General features: G+C 31.6%; 1 long non-coding RNA gene and 1 pseudogene across 1 annotated transcript; one reads left to right on the top strand and one right to left on the bottom strand.

The window, feature by feature from the left end:
* The first annotated feature begins 3,995 nt into the window (after positions 1–3,995).
* On the top strand, positions 3,996–4,934 carry LOC146886543 (uncharacterized; annotated as a pseudogene).
* A 6,343-nt stretch (positions 4,935–11,277) lies between these two features.
* Positions 11,278–13,037, bottom strand: LOC114186340 (uncharacterized). Its single transcript, XR_003605023.2, has 3 exons — positions 12,848–13,037; positions 12,710–12,740; positions 11,278–11,727 (listed from the first exon to the last, which is right to left on the bottom strand). It is a non-coding gene; the product is annotated as an uncharacterized LOC114186340 (long non-coding RNA).
* Between the last annotated feature and the right edge of the window lie 1,339 nt (positions 13,038–14,376).

Genomic DNA, 14,376 nt, shown 5'->3' with positions numbered 1-14,376 from the left:
AAAAATTGTAGTTTATCTTCTCCTACTGATGGACGTTGTTTAGCTGCTTAATGACCTCATTTAAATGATGTATTTGATCTTTTTATGTTTCTAACTCTTGTACATGATGTTGTATCTCATATTTTTTCTGTTTCCAGATCCTTTACACATCGACACAACTGCCTATTTCAACTAGGAGTTACCAAACATAAGGAATCAATTGCTCCATCTGACGAAGGGCAGCATCTATCAGAAATGGGTGATATCAGAAATGGCAAGTATTTATTTAATCACTGTAGATTTGTAGTTATTTAATTAAAACACAATAAATTTATCAACTTGAATTATTATTTTTATCATATAAAAGATTGTGTCACTGTTTCTATCACTGTTTTTATCTGCACTATAATCAAAAGAGTAAAATAAGATATAATAACGACTTCATTATCTACCCACATTATGAGTAAAATAAAACTTAAGTTATATCACCATAATCTCCTCCTTAATTAATTAGATACACATAAATTTCATGAGTAAACTTCAAAAGAGGATATAAAAATGAGTAATTATTATTATAAAAAGGCACATAACATTTATGAGAAAAATGAGGAAAGTGACTAAAAAAAGAAAAGAAGTGATGGTGCATGGATATCTTTATCCTCCAAAGAGTTTACGTGAAACTATGTCCACCTGTCGGAGAAATTCATCCCGACGTGAATTTTTGAAGTTTATATGCTCCTGATGAGCATTATTTAGTTGTTGAATAATTTCGCCTAGATCACGTTGTATATGCTTATTTTCTGTTTCTAATTCCCGTACACGTTGACGTAACTGCTCTATCTCAATTAAGAGTTGACCAACATCTATGGGAAGTGGGGGAGGTTGAAGTTGGCCGCCTGACATGATCAAAACTTAATAAAACAAAAAAAACAAAATAATTAAAACAAAAATTAATTAAATAAAAACATAAGAAAACATTAACACAACACTTCTCTGCGTCATACTCCAAGTGAATCAATCACGGACTCTTAGTTACAAGAATCAACAAACACTTCGCAATTGAGTTTGAACCCATGAATAAGCACTACCCAAATTTTCTTAAGGTGAAACCCAAACCCAATTTTCACCTTACACCAAAAAGTGATCAAATTCAAGTATTCCACCCATCTAAGGCAAAAGAACTATCCCCTAAAATATATGAATGATCCTAACCATAAAACAAAAGGAACATGCTACACCATGCAGATGCAACCCAAATCAAACATCTTACAAATTAAAGTTTATTTCTAATTATTCTAATCTCTTCTGCCGCAAGAACTACACAATAAAAATGGCTTGATCTGTACTATAAAAAATTGTTTCGGATTCATAATCACAATCTTACCTATATACTAGAGGTTGTACTATGCTAAATCCAGGTTCCGCGTTGGTGGATCGTTATTAAGAAAGTAAAAAAAAAAAGAGAATGTAAACTCGTAAAATTTTAATCAATCACAGAGAGATACACAATGCTAAAAGAATTGGTAAATCTAATCATAATAAGATAAATTACCTAATAAAATTCGCTGTGATTGCTTCTAGAAACCTCGATCTTGGCCAGTCAATTTTGCTCTTGCACTAAAGTTTCAGAATCTCCTCTTTAGGGTTTATAAATCAAACCCTAGGTTAAAAATTTTCCTACCTATTCCCGTCAGAAGTGATTAAATGACATTTATATTTTTCACTAAAATAGGCCCCACTCAGTGGATTAAGCCCAAAAGTATATGGCCTGTTTAACTTTTTAGTGGATTCTGCATTGTTTCCCAAATAATTATATATATATAAATAAAAACATTTATCCTCCCACTAATCGTACTACGTATTTATTTAATTCTGTAGATTTGTAGTTATTCAATAACATCAGTTTAACGGAATTCTTTTATGTGAAGTTTTTCATAGAGGTAAAATGTTTATAAATAATTTTAGACTTTAAAGCCAGACTATTAATTTTAAAACTGATAATAAATATTATAATTTACTTTCAGCCCCAAAATATCTATCTACACAGGTATTTGAATATAGGAGAAACTCTTAACTAATGTTTATAGGGTGATCTCACATAAAAGTAGACCATAAATTTTGGCTTTAAATGTATTGGTTCCTTTCAATTAACAAAAAAAAGTGACCTCATTTGACTTTTAATTTACCAAGAAATTTGTCCAATAAATTGGAAGCCTCTCACTTTTTGTTTGTAATTAATTAATTTTTATATAAATAAATTATTGTATAAATATTAAAGTGTTAATAGAAATAATAGTTTTGCATGGCACTGGCCCCTGTTATATTTTATATAACAAAATTATATAAAATTATTATTCTCTGTATAATTATTATTATTATGGATTAGCATTAATAATAAATTAATTTATTCGTTAATATTAATTATTATATGGGTAATATATATATAATTTTGGGTATTCTGATAAACGATCTGTGATGGGGTTGGATTGTTTAATAAACGATCTGTGATGGGCTTGAATAATCAGATACATTTTGAGAGGTCCCTGGTCTCTGCTGACGGGATATAAAACTGATACCCATTAGTCAGTTTTTATGTAACAACGTAAAATACTCTTACGTTTAGAAAATATCCATCAGAAAGAGAACAGTAACATCTCATACTACGTGCTTCCATGGATCCTTCATTAGTTCCAGGTACACAATTTTAACTCATACTTGAATATATTGTATTATTGTATCTTATACATATATTATTTCTATCAATTGGTATCAGAGCCTATTAAGATACAAAATATAATTATTCATTATTCTTTTGGAAAGTGTATCATGATATTGGAAATTTAATAGAGGGGATTAGTTACTGTTTAAAACCCTAATTATGTTCAAAATCCTAATTAAGGAAACCCCAATATTGATAAGCTTCTCTCTCGGTAAACCCAATTTTATGGGTTTTATGTTTGCACAGTGCAAACCTAATTGTTCTTGAAAATCCTAATTGGTAGCCATGTCTGTAAGGATCACGATGCAGCATCGGAGGTCGGTTTTGTTTGTGCGCGGTGGTCATCTTTTGTTCACTGCATCGGTGTAGATTTTTTTTTTTGCACTGTTCATCGGAGGTCTTCATCGCACTGTTCACTGCATCGGTGGTCATCTGTTCATCGCACTGTTCACTGCATAGGCAGTTTTGATGGCACTTTTTTTCTATCTAACCGAAGTTGAACCCGTGCACCCAAATAGGTCAAACAAATGCATAACTGCTAAACAAATGCAGTTTTGATGGCACTTTTTCGGGGCCACTGTGCGTCGGTTTTTTTTTTTTTTTTTTTTTGAACTTTTCAAAGCATAATGGCCACGTGCACACTGTGGCTAACAACAGGACACCTTAAAAAAATTAAATTAAATAAATAATAATAAAATTAAATTAATAATAATAAAATTAAATTAATAATAATAAAATAAATAAATAAATAAAAATTAAATTAATAATAATAACGATTATTATTATTATTATTATTATTATTATTTCATGCATTATATAATTTATTATATTTTTGTTAAGCATGATATAATTTTATATAATTGTTAACTCACCTATCGTGGGTATACTTGTATGAAATTTTATGGAAATGATATAATTTAAATATTTTTTAAATTAATTTGATATTACATTAATATTAATTATACCCTATCGGTATTTTATTATTAATGTATTTTATTTTTCTTGATACAATTTATTATTAATGTATTTTATGTGAATTATTTGTCTTGTACCCTATCGGTATTAGATTTCTTTTGGCATGAAATGTTCATTGTATTTTATTATATTTTATATTTTGTTTTATTTCTTATTTATTATGATTCGGGACCCTTAGGCGGGATCATAGTGAATGAGAAATAATTTGATATCATAGGCATATTTTGCTGTGTATTCAGAAACATTTATTTTGTTTATTTACACAATAAATGTGTATTAAATGTTTCTTTGTTATTTTGATACCAGCTTCTTTGCCTATGCCATTGACTTCGGTCAAAACTTTAAATGGGACAAATTTTGAGGATTGGAAAGAATCTTTGGATTTGTATCTAGCAATTACCAACATGGATTTTTCCTTGAGAGAAGCAGAACCTTCAGCTCTTACGCCTGAGTCCACTATTGTCCAGAGAGCTTCTCGTGAAAAATGGGAACACTCGAACAGGGTGTGCCTAATGGTGATGAGATATACCATGGAGAAGTCTATTCGACAGAGCATTCCGGATAATGACAATGCTAAGGATTTTATGAGATCAGTTGGTGAGAAGTTTAAGACTTTTGATAAAGCTCAAAAGGGTCAATATCTGTCACTTCTTGAGAAGACCAAATATGATGGTGTCAGTGGTGTTCGTGAGCATATGATGAAGCTTGTGCACTATTATAACAAACTCAAATCTCTAAAGGTAGATCTTGGTGATAGTTACTTGGTTTGGCAGGTTATGGAATCTCTTCCTTCTTAGTTTGATGTGTTGAAAACTTCTTACAACACTCAAAAGGAGGAATGGACAATTGATGAAATGATAGCTATTATTTCTCAAGAGGAAGCATCGATTAAAAAGACCAAGTCTCATAGTGTGCAGTTTACAGCTACTAATTCAAGCACTAAACCTGTGAAAAAGGGCTTCAAAGGTAAATCTCGTCCTGAAAAAGGGAACACAGGGAAAGCACCAGCGGTTTTGGAGCCTAAGAAGAAGTACTTCAAGGGGAATTGTGCCTATTGTAAGAAATTTGGACACAAGATAGTTGATTGTTATATTCTTAAGAAGAAGAATGCTGATAAGGAAGGTATACTCCTATATGCTCTAGCTTGTTTTGAATCTAATGTTATTGATGTTCCTCCCAATTCTTGGTGGTTAGACTCGGGTGCTACTATTCATGTTGTGAATTATTTACAGGGGTTCACAAGTCTGAGAAAACCAAGTGATGTCGAGTCCAAGATTTTCATGGGAGATGGAGCTAGAGCACTAGTTGAAGACATAGGAGTAGTTTCTTTAAATTTACCTTCTGGACATGTTTTGTTATTAAAGGACGTTGTTTATGTACCTTCTATGAGAAGAAATTTGATTTCAGTTTCAATTTTGGACAAATGTGGCTACACTTTTGAATTTGGCAATGGTAAACTTGTTGTTTATTTCAATTCAATTATTGTTGGCTCAGGAGTTTTATATGATGGACTTTACATGCTGAATCTGAATGATATGTCTGTTAATTCTGTTATTGGACATAAGCATAGTAGAGTTGATGAAAATTCCTCTATGTTGTGGCATAGACGTCTGGGACATATTTCTAGACCTCGGATTGAGAGGTTGATTAAAGAGGGTATTTTGCATGATTTGGATTTTTCTGATTTTGATACTTGTGTTGATTGTGTTAAGGGCAAGTTTACCGCAAAAGTAAGAAATACAGGAGCAAACAGAAGTGATAATGTGTTGGAGCTTATTCATACTGATATATGTGGACCTATCACACCCACTTCCATGGGCGGATATAGGTATTTTATTACGTTTATAGACGATTATTCCCGTTTTGGCTGGATAGATCTCCTACAGGAAAAATCAAGTTCCTTGGATGCTTTTAAGTCTTTTAAAGCTGCTATTGAGTTGAAAACAGGAAAGAAGATAAAATGTGTAAGGTCTGACAGAGGTGGAGAGTATTATGGCAGATATGATGAGACTGGAAGAAATCCTGGACCTTTCGCTAGATTTCTTGATGAATGTGGTATTGAAGCTCAGTATACTATGCCTGGTACTCCTCAGCAAAATGGAGTTGCAGAAAGGAGGAATCGCACTCTTTTAGAGATGGTGAGATGTATGTTGAGTCATTCCTCCTTACCGGATTTCCTTTGGGGAGATGCTTTAAAGACTGCTGTGTATATTCTTAATCAAGTACCTAGCAAGTCTGTTTCAAAGACTCCTTATGAACTCATGTCTGGGAAGAAGCCAAGTTTGAGACATTTCCATGTGTGGGGCTGTAAGGCGGAGGTGAGGCCTTATAATCCTCAGTTAAAAAAACTTGATCTCAAGACTGTCAGTGGATTCTTTATTGGTTATTGTGTGGGTTCTCGTGGTAGCAGGTTTTATTGTCCTTCTCACTCTATGCGGGTTATTGAGTCTGACCGTGCGGTATTCTTTGAGGATAACTTGGACAGTGGGAGCAATACACCACGACCAGTCACTTTTAGAGAAGACCGTGTTGTTATTCCCGTGCCATCCATTTATCTTCCTGCAGATAATGTCATTCCAGTTGTCCGTGATGAAAATGAATTTGTTCCAGATCTTGTGGATGCCACAACACCTGTAGTAGATGAACAAGTTCATGATGATGTTGTTGAAGAAATTTCTTTGAGGAGATCTCAAAGAGTACGCAGGTCTTCTATATCTGATGATTATCTAGTGTATCTTCAAGAGCATGAATATGATCTAAATAATGTTGATAATCCTACTACTTTTGAAGAGGGTATCTCTAGTTCTCATGGTGATGATTGGTTAAATGCTATGCATGATGAGTTAGCTTCTATGGCCCATAATGATGTTTGGGATCTTGTGGATTTGCCACTGGGTTGTAAACCAGTTGGGTGTAAATGGGTCTTCAAGACTAAGCGTAGTCCAGATGGAAAAGTTGAAAGGTATAAAGCCAGACTTGTAGCAAAAGGCTATAGTCAGAGGGATGGCATTGATTATAAGGAGACTTTCTCACCGGTCTCTACTAAGGATGCTTTTCGTGTTGTTATGGCTTTAGTAGCTCATTTTGATTTGGAGCTTCATCAAATGGATGTAAAAACAGCTTTTTTGAATGGAGATTTATTTGAAGAAGTGTATATGGTTCAACCTGATGGTTTTGCTAAAAAAGGTAAGGAGCATTTGGTTTGCAGGTTGAAGAAGTCTATTTATGGACTAAGACAAGCTTCTAGGCAATGGTATTTGAAATTTGATCAGGTGGTCACTTCTTTTGGCTTCAAGGAAAATGCCTCAGATCAATGCATTTACTTGAAGAAAAATGGGAGCCATTTCATCATTCTTGTTTTATATGTTGATGATATTCTTCTTGCTAGTAGTAGTGTTGAACTTTTGATTGAGACAAAATTGATTCTAAATAGCCACTTTGATATGAAGGACCTTGGTGATGCTTCTGTTGTTCTGGGCATTCAGATCTCTCGTGACAGGTCACGTGGCATTCTTGGTTTGTCTCAAAGAGGATACATAGATAAAGTCCTCAAGAGGTTTAACATGCATTCTTGCTCCTCATGTGCAGCACCTGTTCAAAAGGGTGACAAACTCTCCAAATCTCAGTGTCCTCAAAATGATAATGACAAAGTTGAAATGAAAAAAATCCCATATGCTTCCGCTGTTGGTAGTTTAATGTATGCTCAAGTTTGTACTCGTCCCGATATTGCTTTTGCTGTTAATGCTTTAGGGAGATACTTGAGTGATCCAGGTTTGGATCATTGGAAAGTTGTTAAAAAGGTCTTTAGATATTTGCAGGGAACTAAGGATCATATGTTGACCTTTAAGAAGTCTGATCAACTTCAGGTCATTGGTTATTCTGATTCTGATTTTGCTGGTTGCCCTGACGACCGAAAGTCTACTTCTGGCTTTATTTTTATGATGGCAGGAGGTGCCATTTCTTGGAAGAGTGTTAAACAAACTCTTACAGCTACTTCCACTATGGAGGCAGAGTATGTTGCTTGTTATGAAGCTACTTGTCAAGCTGTGTGGCTTAAAAATTTGATTTCTGGCTTTCAAATTGTTGAAAGTATTTCTAGGCCACTTGTGATATATTGTGACAACACTGCTGCCGTCCATTTATCTCAAAACAATAGAAGTTCTACTCGCTCAAAGCATTTTGATATAAAATTTCTGTTTGTTAGAGAGAAAGTTTTGGATTATCAAACTCGGATTGAGCATACTGCTACAGAAAATATGTTAGCAGACCCACAAACTAAAGGCTTATCTGTTGGAGTTTTTCAAAATCATGTAACTCATATGGGTGTGGTTAAGTCTTTTGATGTATTGGGTTAGTGGGAGTCTGAGATTTACACTCTATATTATTATGGTTTTCATGAGATGTAAGTTTGTCAATGACGTCAGTTTCGTTACATCTTTTCTCTTTCTACATAGAGAATTTATGAACCATTTTGGGATCACATATTTATTATGTTTGTTTTTATTCTATATATTATCCATTATTTAAGAAATCTAAGCATATGGTAAGTATCCCTATCGGATATTATCTTTGTGATTTATGTTTATATTTCTTAATTGGTATTTGTACTTATGTTGCAATTGATATAATTAATTTATTTATTAATGTTATCCAAGTGGGAGAATGTTATATTTTATATAACAAAATTATATAAAATTATTATTCTCTATATAATTATTATTATTATGGATTAGCATTAATAATAAATTAAGTTATTCGTTAATATTAATTATTATATGGGTAATATATATATAATTTTGGGTATTCTGATAAACGATCTGTGATGGGGTTGGATTGTTTAATAAACGGTCTGTGATGGGCTTGAATAATCAGATACATTTTGAGAGGTCCCTGGTCTCTGCTGACGGGATATAAAACTGATACCCATTAGTCAGTTTTTATGTAACAACGTAAAATACTCTTACGTTTAGAAAATATCCATCAGAAAGAGAACAGTAACATCTCATACTACGTGCTTCCATGGATCCTTCATTAGTTCCAGATACACAATTTTAACTCATACTTGAATATATTGTATTATTGTATCTTATACATATATTATTTCTATCAGTCCCATGAACGTCGATTAGTCAAAGCAAAGGTGTGTCAAAATTTACATATCGCATGTTTGTGATAAGATTAATTTAGACTTTCCTCATTGCAGACTACGCAAAACTTTTTTTTTAAGTTTTTTTTTTTGTTAGTATACGCACTTTGATGAGAAAAGGTTTTGATTTGTTATTAAAGTTCTGTTAGCGAAAAAGAACATTTTTTTAGTATAGCAAATATAGTTTAACAACCAAACTATATATATCTTCTTTGTCATACCAAATTAAAAGAAAAAACTAAAATTTTATTTAAATTCTTAAATCAAAAATAAATTCTTAAATCAAAATAAAAATAAACTTAATAAAACAAACAACAAACAACAAAATAATTAAAAAGAATTAATGAAATAAATTAAATAAAAACATAAGAATTACTTTTCTTAAGGTGAAACCCAAACCCAATATTCACCTTACACCAAAAAGTGATCAAATTCAAGTATTCCACCCATCTAAGGTAAAAGAACTATCCCCCAAAATATATGAATGATCCTAACCATAAAACAAAAGAGGAACATGCTACACCATGCAGATGCAACCTAAATCAAACATTTTACAAATTAAAGTGCATCTCTAATTATTCTAAACTCTTCTGCTGCAAGAACTACACAATAAAAATGGCTTGACCTGTACTATAAAAAATTGTTTCGGATTCATAATCACAATCTTACCTATATACTAGAGGTTGTACTATGCTAAATCCAGGTTGGGCATTATTAAGAAATTAAAAAACGAGAATGCAAACTCATAAAATGCAAATCGATCACGGAGAGATACTGCACAATGCTACAAGAATGGGTGAATCTAATCGTAATAGGATAAAATACCGTAATAAAATTCTCTGCAATTGTCTCCTCGAAACCTGATCTTGCCTGTCGACTTTGCTTTCACACTAGAGTTTCAGAATCTCCTCTTTAGGGTTTATAAACCAAACCCTAGGTTAAAAATTTCCCTACTTATTTTCACCAGAAGTAATTAAATGACATTGATATTTTTCACTAAAATGAGTCCACTTAACGATTGCCTCCTCGAAATCTCGAGATTGGCTCGTCGTGGGTGGTGTGGGTTAATGTGTTTGACCGAAAAGAAATAAAATAAAACTAATAACTGATAAATAGATAAATAAAATATAAAAATATATGTGAAAAATAGTATAACTAATTTTATCAAATTTTTTAATCAAATCTCTTAAACTATTTTCTTTCCTTTTATATTTTTTGATAAACAATGTAAAGTAAATGTTGATAGAACAATCGGTGTGCAAATATTTTTTTTTAATTTATTATTCTTTTTAATTAAATTTTTATTTTGATAGACATTTTTTACGTTAAGATATTTAATTACTTCTCTCTGCATGTGTATGTGACGATTTAAAAGTATCATAAAGGTTGTTTTATACTCTTTGCTTAATAAAACAACAATAATAGAAACATATTTTTGTGAAAAATATTTTACATTAATTTCTAAAGCGATATTAATGTAAAATTCATCCTCATAATAATTTAATGTTTTTGAAACAATAATTTCAAGACATTAATATGTTTTTAATGTAAAAATTTAATAATAATAATAATATTAAACACATTAGTCAAACATGAAAATCAGAACATCCTCTTTTTAATTAGAAATATTTATATTATAATATGAGTTGAAAGGCTCATATTTAAATAATACTAAATAAATGATAAGATGAAATTAAAAATAACTCCACAAATTAAGTTTTTATCGGATTTTACCTCACGGATTTAAATTTTTTTTTCTTTTACTTGCTGAATTTCCAAATTTGATATAATTTTTATTTTGTTTATTAAATTTTGAAATTTGAAAAATTCCTTACCTGAACATTAAAATTTGAGAGAATCTTTAATCAAATTTTGAAATTTAGTAGATGTTTAAACCGGATTTTAAAATTTATTGTTCTTCTGAAATAAATTTCAAAATCCGATATTTTTTTTAAACTACATTTCATAAATTAGAACAAAAATAACCGGATATTTTTGTTATTATCCTACCACTAATCGTATTACGTATTTATTTAATTCGGTAGATTTGTAGTTATTCAATAACATAATATGGTATCAGTTTAATATAATTCTTTTATGTGAAGTTTTTCATAGACATGAAATGTTTATAAATAATTTTACCCTTTAAAGCCAGACTATTAATTTTAAACCTGATAATCAATATTATAATTTACTTTCAGCCCCAAAATATCTACACAAGGATTTGAATATAGGAGAAACTCTTAACTAATGTTTATAGTGTGATCTCACATAAAAGTAGTAGAGCATAAATTTTGGCTTTAAATTTATTGGTTCCTTTCAATTAACAAAAAAAGTGACCTAATTTGACTTTTAACCTCTGCTCAGATTAAAAATTCTTAACCATACCGTTTCTTTTTATAAACTGGTTGCCAAAGCAAAAGTAATTGTTTCATTCTTATTATCTGTTCACAGGAAGTAATGATGCAGCACAGATAGCAAGGGCTGCTGCTGCAAAGATATTATTAAAAATGGTTCAGAAATGGTTATATACAGGAAGGGAAAAGGTTACCGGGGAAAGAGCTTATTAGAAACTACGGCCATCTCTCGCAGAATTTTTGTAGTTTAATGCTGCCTGCATGGCATTGTTTAGCTGCTCAACGGCGTTGTCTAAATCATGTTGCCTGTGATCATTTTCCGTTTCCAGCTCCTGTACCCGAGGTCGTATATGATTATTTTCCATTTCTAATTCCATTACACGTTGGCGTAACTGTTCTTTTTCAGCCAGGAGTTGCCGAACATAAGGAATCAGTCCCTCCATATGACGGAGGGCAGGAATCAGTTGCTCTGCCTGACCGAGGGCAGCTTCAATCGAAAACGCAGGAGGTGGGAGAAGTATAGGAGGTTCACCGCCCGACATCGGCAAAATCTAATAAAATAAAAAACAAAATAATTAAAAAAAATATAAGAACACAACACAACACTGCTATACATCTACGTGAATCACCTCACGGACTCTTGTTATAACTAGAAAAAAAATACCAAATTTTGAAGTAAACCACCCAATTTGGCACTCAAAATATTAGACAAGGATCTTTTTCATTAGACAAGTATGAATACTATGCCCCAAGTACAACAATCACAGTTTGTTCACATGGCTCAAGTTACAACATGACCAGAATCATTGCTCAGAGAAGATAGAATGAACATTCGGCCTAGGCATAACCTGCATTTGGGTAATGATCTTAACTAGCTTATTAAGTAAGTTCATTTTAAGTTTTTGGCTTTTATGTTTATTAGTTGACTATGGTGCATTTTGGGTAATCAGCTTTACTAATTGCTTCTTCAATAAGTTCATCCTATGGTGGAAAACTGGAAAACTATATGCTTTAACCTCCTTATATCACCATCCCTAACGCATTTGTGTTGTTGTGAGTAATATCTTCTTTATGTTGCAGGATAAACTACATGAATACGTTGGGACAATGCTAGCTGTCAACAATGCATTTTGATTTTCTGACAGAAGATCAGGCATCCTATGTCTAGTTATATGTAGGGTAAAACAAGTTAGTAGGGTAAAATCACATCACACAGACATTTTAACATCAATTCTTCGATTAAACAAAAGTAAAAACCCTAAACTACACATTTTTCGATTCGCACTTTCCTTGAAGTGGTGAAATAGGGTTGCAAGAACGAACGTAGACCTAAGGACAGAATGTACTGCAAAGAAAGGAAGATTACAGTTTGTAAAATCAAATCAAACCATTCCTAATAATATGAAACAGAGACTAAATCGTCACCTCCGCTTTAATAAGCATCACACACATACATTTTAACATCAGTCCTTCGATACAAAGTCTGTAAACAAAATCAAAACCCTAAACTACAATTTTTTCGATTAAACATACCTTCGCACTTCTTTAAGAGGTGAGATAGAGTCTATAATGCAAAGAAAGAAGGTTAGACTTTGTAAAACCTAACGTAACACGAAAGAAAAGAAAAAGAAAGAACAAATCAAGATTCAAGCTGAGAAGCAAAGAACTTACCGTTTCTTCCCTCAGACGTCTCTAATCGGAGAGAAATACAGAATTACGTCCTTCAGTGATTTGGTGAGCGTTGAGCGATGAGACGACGGAGTAAAATACAGAATTACGTCCTTCAGTGATTTGGTGAGCGGAGAGCGACGAGACGACGGAGAGCGCCTCTAACCTAACGTTTCTCTCTGATAAACGCTCCTTTACGAATACGAATTCTGAGTCACAGAATGCAAATAACACGCAAATAAATACCACGTCACGCGCGAAAAAAGTTAAAAACTACAAATCGTAATGGCGCATCATTTTTAATAATTATCCTTACTCATATTCTTTTGTCTCATATTATTTTTTATTTTTTTCTTTAAACTTTTATAAAAAAAATTAATATTATCACTTTGAAAAACTTAATTACTATTTAAATTAATATACAAGTGTTCTTATATCCTTCCATTATTTTTTAATATTTTCTTTCTAATTTTTTTCTTATATTTTTATTTACGTTAATCATTATTTATGAATTTTTTCATTTAATATTTTTTTTTAAAATAAATTTGAATTAGTGTACGATGTTTGTTATATTCTTTATTTTTTTTATAAAAAATAGTGATTGTTTAAGAGTTTTATTTATTTCATCTTTTAAATTGTATAAGTTATGGATGCTATGATTCAAAATAAAATTTGATTCACAGTTTAAAAACAATTCAAAATTCGAATTCGGTTCAATAACCATGAGCAGTAAGCAATCAATAAAATTTAAAAGATTTGAATAAACTAACACTTATAAAAATAAAAAATACACCATAATATATTTCATTGCTTCAAAATAGCAAAGTAATCTTATCAAACGAAATGGGTAGAGACAAAATTAAGTTATGGTTTTAAATGTAAAAATTATAAGTTTTGTAAAATTATTATTATTATTATTATTATTTTCTCTCCAGAAGTAATGATACCTGTAATAACATCCTTCAAATAATCAAATCTCAAAATTTTAAACTCTAATTATACAAACATACCATTATTTATTTTAATTTATTAAATGAATACTATATCATCAATATTAAATTCTCTCCAGAAGTAATGATACCTGTAATATATCATGTTGCTTAACCAAATCGAAGCTTGCTCAGATTATGCAGATCCTCTGACATAACGACACCAAGATAAAGTATAATGAAAGATTCCACAGTAAGAATGAAAAGGGTAAGTTGTCGTTGACTTGGAGGTGCAAGACACTTGGACCTACCAATGACTAAATGAGGATTCTAAGAATATCTTATTTCAAATAAAAATCCATTTTGTCTAACGAATAAATTAGTCTGTTGTATAGAGATGTCAACGGGGTGGATAGGGTACGGGTAATAGCTTTCCCGTACACTATTCTGCTGGATAAATATTCGCCCCGTACATGTACCCATATCCGTCGAGTATCCGTTATGCGGGTACCTGCCTATTTTTTTGATATCTGCGGGTATCCACAGGTACCTGTGGGTATTTAAAATAATAAATATTTAACCATAATTAGTGTTTGGATCAAC

This window comes from Vigna unguiculata, chromosome 5, assembly GCF_037176805.1.
Source record: "Vigna unguiculata cultivar grain cowpea cultivar isolate G323 ecotype 2 chromosome 5, ASM3717680v1, whole genome shotgun sequence".
NCBI classification, from domain to species: domain Eukaryota; kingdom Viridiplantae; phylum Streptophyta; class Magnoliopsida; order Fabales; family Fabaceae; genus Vigna; species Vigna unguiculata.
This window is presented reverse-complemented; position numbering and strand designations above follow the sequence as displayed.